An 11233-nucleotide genomic window follows, 5' to 3' on the forward strand; every position below is an offset into this window, starting at 1 on the left:
TGCCCTCCGCCTCCTCTGGCCGCCGTTGGCCAAGACGCTTGGAAAACTGTAGAAGCCAGCATCGAGGGGGGAGGAGATAAACATCTCTCTCTCCCTCCCTCCCTCTCTTCCAAGCGTGTGCACACACAAGCTCGCAGGAACACAAGACTGTGTGTATCACATCGTTGGAGACAAAGTCAAGGGCAAGCCGCGTGCTGGAGGGCAGTTGCGGTCCCGTTTGACACTCTGTCCCCAGGTCTAGCTAGGACAGTGGCCGGCACACAGAAGTCACTCAATTAATATTTGTTGAGCCAAGGGCATCTATGGGTCCGAACTGTTTTCAGACCAATCGCACGGTCTCCGGGGCAGGTCACATCCCAGCCGCCTTGTGGGGGTCCCCTGGGTTATCATCTTTCTCCCCGAAAGGGGTGGAACCTGACAGACTGTGTTCTCATGAAGCAGCTGGTGAATTAGGGCCTGGAGAAGTTTCCCCGAAGTCTTTAAGTCACCACTGAGATACGGTTCTAGATAAAGGCAGGGCGAGTGGGTCGGGGCGGTGAGAGTCTCGGGCGCTCACCCCCTCACCCCTGTCCCTTCCTCAGGGGAATTAATTGGTAGCAAAAAAGAGGACTTTAGGAAATAGCCGTGTTTAAAAGGCCCCTGCTTAATGTTCCCTTTAATTAGAATGGGTTTCACTTGACATTTTTTGCTGACCCGCCGGGGGAGGGAAGCCCCCGCCTGAGTGATTGCCCACTGACCCCGGGATTCCTGCGTCTCAGTTATGCCCCGTTCGTGGGCTCCCTCAGCAGAGTTCAAAAGAATGGCTTTTTCTGCAGCAGAACAGCCAGAGCGCAAAAAGTCACTCCCCCTGGTCCGGACGCTTCTGTGGGAACCTGGGCCGGGACATTCCTCTGAAAGAAGAATGTGCACACGGGGGACCGCTGGGTCCCTGCCAAGCCCGGTCGTTCAACAGGCTCAACAGGCAGGGCCTGAGCCCTAGGGAAGACGGGTTCCGCACCGCGCCTGGGGATGGGGACGGGGGGCACCTGCCCCCGGGGCGCTCTCAGCCAGGCCGAGAGGTGGCCCCCGTGCCACGGCGACTCTCGCAAGGTGGGACGCGATGTGAAAGGCCAAGTGCTGGGGGAGCCCAGGGGAGGCGCCTGACTCCAGCCGGGGCAGGACAGGCCTTCACAGGGACAGCTCTGTCTAAGGTGGGACCTCGCATGAGTCAGGACGAGCGAGGCCGGGCTGCACTAACAAACAGGCTCCAGTCTGAGTGTCTCAACACAACAGAGTTTGGTTCTTTACTTGCGTCTCGGACCAGCAAGGGTCTTCTTGGTGGGTCCCCTCGAGCAGCGACGCGGGGATCCAGGTCTGTGGTGGGAGCGAGGCACCCGGTTCGAACTGCCTCGACCCGGATGGCATCTGGAGAGACCGAGGGCCGCAGTTCCAGGGAAGCTGAGCGAGGTTTCCCCTGAGCCCAAGAAGAGGCAACGGAGTGAGACCCACAGAGCCCCAGGTCAAGCCGGAGGTAAGCAGGCAAGGGAGGGATGGGGGAGAGAGAAAGGAGAATGGGCAGGAGTGAAGGCGCCTTGTCCGCCACACCTGGGCTTACGGTCAGGAGGTGACAGAAGGAAGGCACGAAGGCAGCCTCCGGGCGGGGCTGGCTGCCGGGAGAGGCCAACCGTGTGACCAGAGGGTGGGGTGGAGGCTGGAGGTTGACTTCACCGCCAATGGCCAATGACTCGATCCATCACGCCTGTGGGAGGAGGCCTCCGTGGAAACCCCAAAAGGTCTGCGTTGGGGGAGCTTCCGGCTGGTGGACACACAGAGGCGTGGGGGAGCTTTTCCCCTGACGGTGCACGGAAACTCCGCGCCCCCCGCCCCGCCTCAGCTTTGTGCCTCTCTCCCATTGGAGAGTTGCGTCCCGTTCTTGAGTTCTGTCCTCTTGTACTAAACCAGGAATCTGGAAAGTGAACTCTTTATGCTGAGTGAGTTCCATGAGCCTTTCTAGCAATTCTCAAGTCTCAGGAGGAGGCGGTGGGAACCTCCGATCTACAGCCGGCCGGTCGGAAGCACGGGTGACAGCCTGGGCTCGCAACAGGCATCTGAGTGGGGACGGTGTTGGGGGACCGAGCCCCGTCCCCTGTGCAGTCCGGACAGGTAGACAGCAGCAGAACTGAGTTCATCTGTGGGACACCCAGCTGGTATCTGGAGAGCCCGACAGTTGCTGGGTGTGGAGAAGGACCCGCACATCTCTCTGGTGGCCAGAGTGTTCTAGAAGGTTCTGAGAGTCGTGGCGAAACAGAAGGGTTTGGGTGGCCAGAAGTGAAGTTCTGAGAGTGGAATTTAGGAACACAGAAGAGCCTCTTCAGCACTTTTAGTGCGGTGTTTCAACTCACTTACATAAAGTCCAGCGAAGGTCTTCCGAGGGGGAGCCCCGAGGTTGGGGCCCGGGGATGGGAAGCAGCCAGCGATGTGGGAAATGGAGCGAAAGGCATTCCGGGCAGGGGGAGCAGTAAGTACAAAGGCCCTGGGGCAGGAAAGGATCCAGGTTGTTGGAGGCACGGGAAAGAATGCAGCGAGGCTGGTGTACCAGGAGCCGCGGGGGGAGGGACGTCCAGAGAGGCCACTGCTGCACTTAAGATTCGGGGCCTTGGAAGGCTCTAGAAGAAGGGTAGGGTGCAGGCAGCGACAGCACTGAGTTCCCCCGGGTGGCGGTGGGTTGGGAGCGGGAGACACGGAGCAGGGACGGGTGGCCTGGCTTAGGTGAGGAGCTGGGTGCGGGCAGTGAGGCCCGGGGACGTTGACAGTGGACTCCGGCCTGCCACCTGGGCAGAGACAGTGGTACGTTTGCGGAGCAGGGAAGGCAGGACAGGAGCGGGAGAGGCGAGGGGGCCGGTACCCGTGAACCAGCCAAGCGGGATGCGGGTGGCGGGTCGGGTGACCCGCAGCTCTGGGACGGGGCTGACAGAAGTCTGCCAGAAACGTACTGGCAGATCTCCTCTCTTCTGGAAAGACATCGTCACCAGTACGCCAGGCCTAAGCGGGTGGGGAAGAAAAGAGACCAACAGGCCTTTCAAGCGGGGTGCGGCGAGGGCACCCCCAGTGCACGGACAAAGGCACCAAGGCTCAGAGCGGGGAGCAAAGCCAGGAAAGCTCCCCGTGTACCTGGCAAGTGTCGAGCGCGCCCCCGGCCTCGACGTGTCCGGTCGGCACAACAACCCCAGAAGACGGTGAGGAGGGTGATATCCCCATTTTACAGAGTGAGAAAGTGAGGCACCGAGCAATTCGACAAGGTCCCGGGGCCACCTGAGAGGCCAGTGGCTGGCCCGAGGTTCGACCCAGCCCATCTGACCTCACAGCCCCTGCAGTCACGCCCCAGGTGACACGGCCGCCAGGCTGCACACGAAACGGCCGCCGGCTTTCCTGACGCGGGGTGCCTCGAGGACAGTCAGAATTGCAGAGCCTCTAGCCGCCAGGGAGGGTACTGGCTCAGGTCGGAAATTACGCCTTGCGTGAAACCGGGGTCAAACCGCGGCCTGGCTGTCGCCCCCTGGCATTCCCGGGCACGAGACCTCTCAGCCTGGTCCCCGGGGCTTGTCGGCAGAATTACCACGCCTGGAATGTAGGAGCCGCTGCCTTATCTCAGAAGACGGGTGCTAATTAAAGCATCCTGTGCCACCATGTGGAAACTACAGACGGGCCCCCACAGCCGGCCCCCTGCTGAGTGGCACCCCCCTTGGGGCCAGGGTGACGCGAGGGCCCTGGAGGTCAGACTGGGAAGAGCGGACCCCACCAGTTGAGTCCGGTCATCGCACGTGAGCCCTACGGCTGCCCTGCAAGCAAGTCACTGTCTCCATCCTGCAGACGAGGAGATGGGGCCCCAAAGCGGGAAAGCCACCTGCCTGAGGCCACCCGGCCAGCGCGTGGCACAGCCAGCCACGAACCCAGAGGTGTGGACTCTATCCACCTCTTCCGCAAATACATCTTGAGTCGGGCTTGCTCAGAGCCAGGTTCCGGCACAGGGGCTGGGAATAAATAAATTAAAAAAAAAGACTATGCTTGACCTCAGTGACCTCGTGGTCAGGGCAAAGGAGCGTAAGAGACCCTCCACTCCGGAATATTCTTCAGCCTCAAAGAGGAGGAAGATGCTCACCCCTGCTACAGCAGGGACGGACCTAGAGGGCGCGACGCTGAGCGATACGGGGCCGACACGCACGGTCCCGCTCACATGAGGGCCCTGGGGTCTCCAGATGCGCGAGACAGAGAGGTGGACGGTGGTCATCGGGGGAGGGGGCGCGGGAATTAGCGTTCATGGGACAGAGTTTCAGTTTGGGAAGATGGAACGTTCTGGCGAGGGATGGTGGGGACAGCGACACAGCGGTGTGAACGTAGTTAACACTACTAACTACACACTTAAGAAGATGACTTAGACGCTACATTTTGTGTTACGTGGATTTTTTCATGGTTAACCTTTCCTTAATCAATTTTTTTAAAATTTTTTTTAACGTTTATTTATTTTTGAGACAGAGAGAGACAGAGCATGAACGGGGGAGGGTCAGAGAGAGGGAGACACAGAATCCGAAACAGGCTCCAGGCTCTGAGCGGTCAGCACAGAGCCCGACGCGGGGCTCGAACTCACGGACCGCGAGATCATGACCTGAGCCGAAGTCGGACACTTAGCCGACTGAGCCACCCAGGCGCCCCTCCTTAATCAATTTTTGAAAAAGAAACGATTCACTTCGTTCATTGGTTCTACAGCCGTGACTAAGCCGTGCCCCCATCGGCACTGGGCCCGGGGGATTCACGTGTGTGTGTGTGTGTGTGTGTGTGTGTGAGGGCACACATCCCCGACCGAGAAGGTGCCCGTGCTGGTAGGGTGCTCCCCCGCTCCTTGGCCGATGACCCCAGCCGCGGGGAAGCCAGGCACGGGGCAGGATGCTTTACAAACACCTCCCGTCCAGTGTTCTAGGGGAAGCCATGACGATCCTGTCTTGCCCAGGAGGAAACTGAGGCTCAAAATGAGTGAGCAGGAGAGCACCATTCCCACCTCCTATACTGGCGCTCTCTTGCTTCGTAACATGTTACCCCAAACTCACCGGCCGAAAACGACACGTACTTATCGTGACCCACAGTTCCTGCCGGTCAGAGACCCAGGGGCAGCCGGGCCGGGTGGTTCCGGATCGGCACCTCTCACGAGGCCGTCGGGCTGGGCTCATCTGAGGCCTGACGAGGGCTGGAGGGTCCACCTCCACCTCCAGGACGCCACACTGGCCTGTTTCTCAGCGCGGGGACCTGTCCACAGGGCCGCAGGGGTGTCCTCACAGCATGGCGGGCGTCTTCCCCCAGAGCGAGCGGTTGAAGAAACCAGGACAGAAACCGCAGGCCTTCTGCAACACGGCCTCGGGGGTCGTCCTCCCTCATTTCCACACAGCCTCCTATCGGTTACAAAGTGAGCATGTTGAGGGGGGAAGGAGGTCCCTGAGGGAGGGAACAGCGAGAGCTGAGGCTCGTTGGAGGCCATCTTGAACCGGCGGCCGCCCCCGGCCTGTGGGGCTCTCCCGAGCTGCAACCAGGCCAGTGGTCAGCCACACTGCGGTGTCTGGCATCCGAGGACATTTTGGAGACAGCCGGGCCCTGGCAGAGGTGGAGGCTGTCCCAGAGAGGCAGCCGCGGAAACACAAGGGGTGGGTGGGCCCCGGGGGCATCCTCCTCAGACACGCACACGGAGGGGACCTAGGGACGGGGTGGCCCTGGGGGACGGCCGCATTCCTGGTCAGGGCAGCAAGAGCCGGATGTTAGAGCCAGATCTAACATGTGTCCACGGGGGGGGCGTGACCTTGCGTAAGCCCCCCACGCCCGCCCTGGGCCTCGGCTTCCCCCTAGGAAGTGGGGTGGTTGGTTGGTTCTCCCACGCGGGACAGAGAATACAGCCACGTGTGTCGGGGCCATCCCGCTGACAACAAGGGCTCCGGACAAATGTTCCCCATTCCAACAGGACAGTCACGGCAACGTGGAACCGGAAATAGGGCAGGGGACGCGGGCCTCAGCGGCGGGGAGGCGTGGATGAATGAAAAGCTGTAGAAGCAGGTCGTCTGTCGTGAGCCTGTGTCCTGTCGCGGCTGCCGTTGGCCCGAAGCACGGCCCCCGGCAGCCGGGCAGCACCAGGGCGGCGTGGGTGCTGATAAGGCGGGCCGATTGCAGCCACGACGTGTCCTGCTTCCCGTGGGCGCCCCACCCCCCGCCGTGGCCGCGGCTCAGAGCAGGTACCGCTGGGCCTCCTCGCGCTCCGGGAGCCTCGGACGGGCTGGTTAGCCTGCTCGAGGTCCCGCAGCTAATGAACAGGGGACCCAAAGCCCGTGCTTCCTGACCCCCACGCCCTCTGACCTCCCAGGCAAGGAGGACGGCACGGGGCGGCGACTGAAATTGTTTACTCCCGACCCACGGAGCCTTTGCCACGTCACCCGGAATTCACAGCAGCCTTGCTCGAGCCAACGTACGACTTGAGGTCAGTGCTGGGGTTTGGAGGGATGGGGCGGGGGGGGGGGGTTGCAGGTGGATCAGTGGGGGCACAGAAGGACGGGGGAGGGCTAAGCGGGCGGACGGACAGACGGCCCGGTGGAGGCTGGTGCCCGTGTGCCAGCCGGTGGATAACTCGAAGGGACGGCCGGATAAGTGCCAGAGGAGGACAGTAAATGTTGGCTAGAAGTGGGGACAGGTGGACAGACAGGTCCAGAGGTAGGTGGGCAGAGGAATAAATGGGTGGGCAGGGCTGATTGTGGGCCTGACTCCCTGTTCATGCAGCTGAGAGCTAGGGGACAGAGGGAGGCTGGCCGAGGAGGGACCTGTCAGGGACCTGCCCTCAGGCACCTGTCATTCGTGCACACGAGCTCTGAGACTGCAGTGCCAGTGGCTCCTGGAACCTGGCCGGCGAGCGGGGTCACAGTGGTCACACTGGTTTCGTGGCTGGGGGCCCAGAGATGGGGACAGCTTCTCCCGCAGCCACACAGCCAGGACCAAGCCCAGGGCTCCACCCTAGGTCCAGGCCTCTCGGCTCTGAGCATCATCTGGGCTCCGGCAACTTCGGCCCGCCCTGAACTCCAGCCTGCGTCATGCCCCCTCGACCCGGCCTCACCCCAGGCTCTGAGGAGCCCCCAGAACCAGCACGATGGTGCCCTGATGTGCGGCCCCGTTTGGGGGGACCGGCCGAGGCCGGGTGCCCGTGAGAGAGCCGTGTGGTTCTTCCAGGGGGTCCCCTGAGACCTGATGGTCCTCTAAGCCCCGGGGAGCCCCAGGAGCCTCTGTCCCTGGGAGCGGGGGTGACAACTTGATTCTCCAGCAGTGGCTTCTCCCCCACACCTGCTGTGCGTCAGGCACCAGGCCCGGAGCCGAGGGTGGGGAGGTTCTTGTCTGCACCCCTGAGAGCCCCAAGCCCTCAAACAGCAGGCACTCAATCGGTGTCGCTCAAGAGGAGAGACAGTCCTGTCATCCAGGGGCTGCCGCCCAGGCACATTTCTCTGAGTGTCTCGGAAAGAAGCGAGCCACACACGACCCTGGCCTAGGGATCTGGTCTTTCCGTCCACTCCTTGAGAAGTGGGTGTTCGTGGCTGGCACAGGTGCTTGGGCTCAGCTACCCTGATTTTGAGAGAAAGCCAGGCCGCTCTGGACCAGAGGCCTCCACAAGTGGGGCCAAAACAGAAATCGGGGAACCCAGGGTGCATCCTTCCAGGGCCTTCACCCCACGGCTGGGCGTGCTGACCTATTGCCTTCTGGCACGTTCCCCAGGGGTCGGTCTGGGACCCACTCACCCATGTGGCAGATGGAACCCTAGGTCGCTGCTAATGAGAACGCTGGCTGTGATGGGGGGCACGCGGCACCCCACAGGGCCACTGACCCGTTCCCATCCGAGCCCCGGGAGCACGCCTGGCACACAGTGGGGCTCCAGCAAAGTTTGCGGAGCGAGCGCGTGACCTGACCGAGGAGAGCCGAGAGGCTTTGGACACAGAGGAGCCCGCGTCCAAACCCCAGCTCTCCCCTTTATGGTCCGTGCGACCCGAGGCGACGCGCTTAACCTCTGTGGGTCTCAGGTTCCCACGCTGTGAGACGAAGATCGTCACGTTCACTTAGCAGGAGCCTCGTGAGGATTCGGCGAGGATGTTTGCAAAACTCGGGGCGCCTGGTAGGTAGGTGCTCGGCGGGGGTGCGCCTGCCGGCCCCTCCCCCAGGCAGTGGGGCCGCCTCTCACCTGTGGGTGGCTGAGGCCCCGCCCCCTCGCAGCCCCAGCCGAGCAGGTGACTGCACGGGCCCTGGGAGCGTGGGAACTTCCTGCCGCCCTGTTTGTCTTGGGCGCCTGGGAGGGGCGGCCACCCTCCGTCCGCTCCAGCACGCTCCTGCCAGATCACCCAGCGTGAAAGGGAGGAATTGTTCCCGTGACCTTTGCTTTCCTTGTCAAAGGCGATTTCGGCAAGTGCCGTCTCTCTTCCCTGAAGGCCGGGCCAGCCCTGGTTCCCCTCTCCCAAAGGGACTGAAAGGGCCCTCTTGGCACCTGGGGGAGGTAAGGGCCCTGGGGGAACCTGTAGGAAACACCATCCACGCCTGCCAGCAGGAGCAAGGCTTCACCCCCTTCTATGCCCGCTGCCTGAGCCACCTGCCAGCCAGCGCCCCTTCCCCGTCCCACTAACCACCCCCCAACTCCTTCCTGGTCTTCCCTCCCCTCTGCGCCCCCCAGGACTCAGAATAGGACCCAGCCCAGAGTCAGAGGCTCAATCCAGCTCCCCCGACCCCCCCTCGCCCCATACCGAGAGCAAGGCTCCCCCTCTTCCTCTCACTTCTACCTAACCCTGCCTTGGGAGGGTGTCCCCCCGTGTCGGTCTCTGCAGGTGGACCACAGGTCTCTACACCAGCTTCTAACCGCTGTCTCGGCCTCCTCTGCCCCCTGGTCACGTGGCCAGCCCACCGCCCACCTGCCCTGCTTTGGCATGGCTGGTGACCCCAGGGTGTGACCCCAGCGGCCGTGGAACCCTGGCTACGTCCGTCACACCGTGGCCCCGCAGGCAGCACAGCTGGGGTTAAGGGCAGCCTCGGATCACGGAGGCCCCATTTCCGATTTTCCAGAAGATGCCAATTATTAATGATCATTGTTCTTTCCTTCTGGGGCATGAAAAAGCAGGTTCAGCTCACAACCGGAAAAGCAGCGGGTCAAGGTTCCCAGAGGATGAAATGTCAGCCTCCGGCGGCAGTGACATTCACCCAGAAGCACTAAAAATAGACTCGAAAACAGAAACATCGAGTCTCTGGAGGCTGGAGGCATAAGGTGAGCTTAGGGCAGAAACGACACTTGCCAATTACGTCTGTGGCCGCACGGCGAGGCAAGGATTTTCCTTGGTTTTGTTTTATTTCCCTTAAGAGACAGAAAGAAAGTAACCTTAGGAAGGGTCCACCTAGAAGGACGTTGCTCTAAGTATGACTTTACCATATGTAAAAATTCGGATAGAACGGAAACAGGGCAGACCCAGCCTGGAGGGAGATGTGACCACGGCAAGTCGGGGGCCTGGCAGAACTCACCCATTTGGCCCCAGGAGGGCAGAATGCCCTCCCAGCTCCGGTGGACTGGCCGTGGTAGCCTGACTGAGGCCAGCACAGTCCAAGAGGACTTTGGTGGCGGTGGAAATGTGCTCGATCTGCTTGTCCGGCACAGAGCCGCGAGCCGCCTCTAGGTATATATCAAGCACTTGAAATGTGGCCGTTACAGTCGAGCCACAGAGTTGCTAATTGTATTTCGTTTTAGTTGACTTAGATCTAAAAAGCCATATTTGAATGGTGGCTGGTGGCTACCATATTGGACGGCATGGTTTTAGGCTTTAGGGGAAGGAGAGCTCCAATCGATTGGCAATGTGTGCCAGGGACAAAGGATTGGAGAGTAAGGCCTGAATACTGCATTACCAAATGACCGGGGATCTGGAGAGATCCAGGCGACCTGAGGCCTAAACCATGGATTCTGGCGCCTGAATAGTTTTGACATTTAGGAGAGAAAAAAAAATAACTGTAAGGTTTAGTGCTGCACCCCCTCGCCATTTAGTCTCATGGTCTTTCCTAGAGGCAACTACAATCCTTTTAACATGGTCTCCCTCTCTTTGGGACCCCATTTCCAACCTTCCTAACCCTTCTCTACACAGCAGCCAGAAGGGTCCTTCCCAAACATCAATCCAACTACACTCTACCCTGCTCAAAACCTTACATCGCTTCTCCCCACCATGGCCATCAAGACCCTGCCCTACAAGGCCTCTCTGGCCTCATTCCCTTTCACTCTTCATCCTAGCATAGACCGCCCTGAGGCCTGCCGCTCTTTTTCTGCCTCACTGCCCAGGAAGCCCCAAAGGGAAGGCTCTTGCCCCATCTCGGCATCCTCCACCCAAGGCACACTTCTAGAATAGCTCCCGCTGGAAACATAATGTGATTCCAGGAACTCCCATGTATATTCTTGTGTTGTGCCCTCAAAATAATAAGGCAAGTACAACCATCGCCCTGTTTCACAGATGAGGAAACTGGGACTCAAAGAAGGGAAGCATTTGACTAAGGACACAAGAGAAAATGGCAGACCTGAGGCTCAGACAGGAGTAGATGACCGTCTCAAACCTTGCTTGCATGGAGAAATCTGCTTCAACATGGTGGCTGTGCTAAGAATGGAAACCAGGTTCCAGAACTTGTAGTGCAGAATTTCTTCTACTGCTAATTCAATACATGCTAGAGGAAGAAAAGGATGGATGGATGGATGGATGGATGCATGCATGGATGGATGAGTGCATGGATGGAAGGATGTTGGATGGATGATGAATGATGGATGGATGGATGGATGGATGGATGCATGGATGGATAAGTGGGTGGATGGAAGGATGTTGGATGGATGATGAATGATGGATGGATGGATGGATGGATGAGTGGGTTGGTGGATAGATGAGTGGATGATGGATGGATGGATGAGTTGATGGGCGAGTAGATAGATGAATGATGGATGGATGGATAGCTAGCTAGCTAGACGTGGGGACAGATGGACGAATTGGTGGACAGGTGAGTGGGTGGATAGGTGGATGTGTGATGGAGAGATGCATACACGCATCCATGTATGAATGAACAAAAAGGACGGCAAGACACAGTAAAAGGTCACTACCAGGGAACTGGATAACAGTCCACCTTTCTCCTATCCATTTTTTAGGTGTATCAAAAAATGAGCCCATGCGAAAACTTCTCTGAG

At 59.7% G+C, this 11233-nt stretch overlaps 1 long non-coding RNA gene across 1 annotated transcript; it reads left to right on the forward strand.

Moving 5' to 3' along the window:
* Positions 1–5978: 5978 nt before the first annotated feature.
* LOC109246898 (uncharacterized) lies at positions 5979–10830 on the forward strand. Its single transcript, XR_008421070.1, has 4 exons — positions 5979–6490; positions 8070–8536; positions 9152–9295; positions 10518–10830. It is a non-coding gene; the product is annotated as an uncharacterized LOC109246898 (long non-coding RNA).
* The last annotated feature ends 403 nt before the right edge of the window (positions 10831–11233 follow it).

The sequence above is a fragment of the Panthera pardus genome, unplaced genomic scaffold (genome assembly GCF_024362965.1).
Source record: "Panthera pardus isolate Hobbes unplaced genomic scaffold, ASM2436296v1 HiC_scaffold_12, whole genome shotgun sequence".
In the NCBI taxonomy this organism is placed as follows: Eukaryota; Metazoa; Chordata; class Mammalia; order Carnivora; family Felidae; genus Panthera; species Panthera pardus.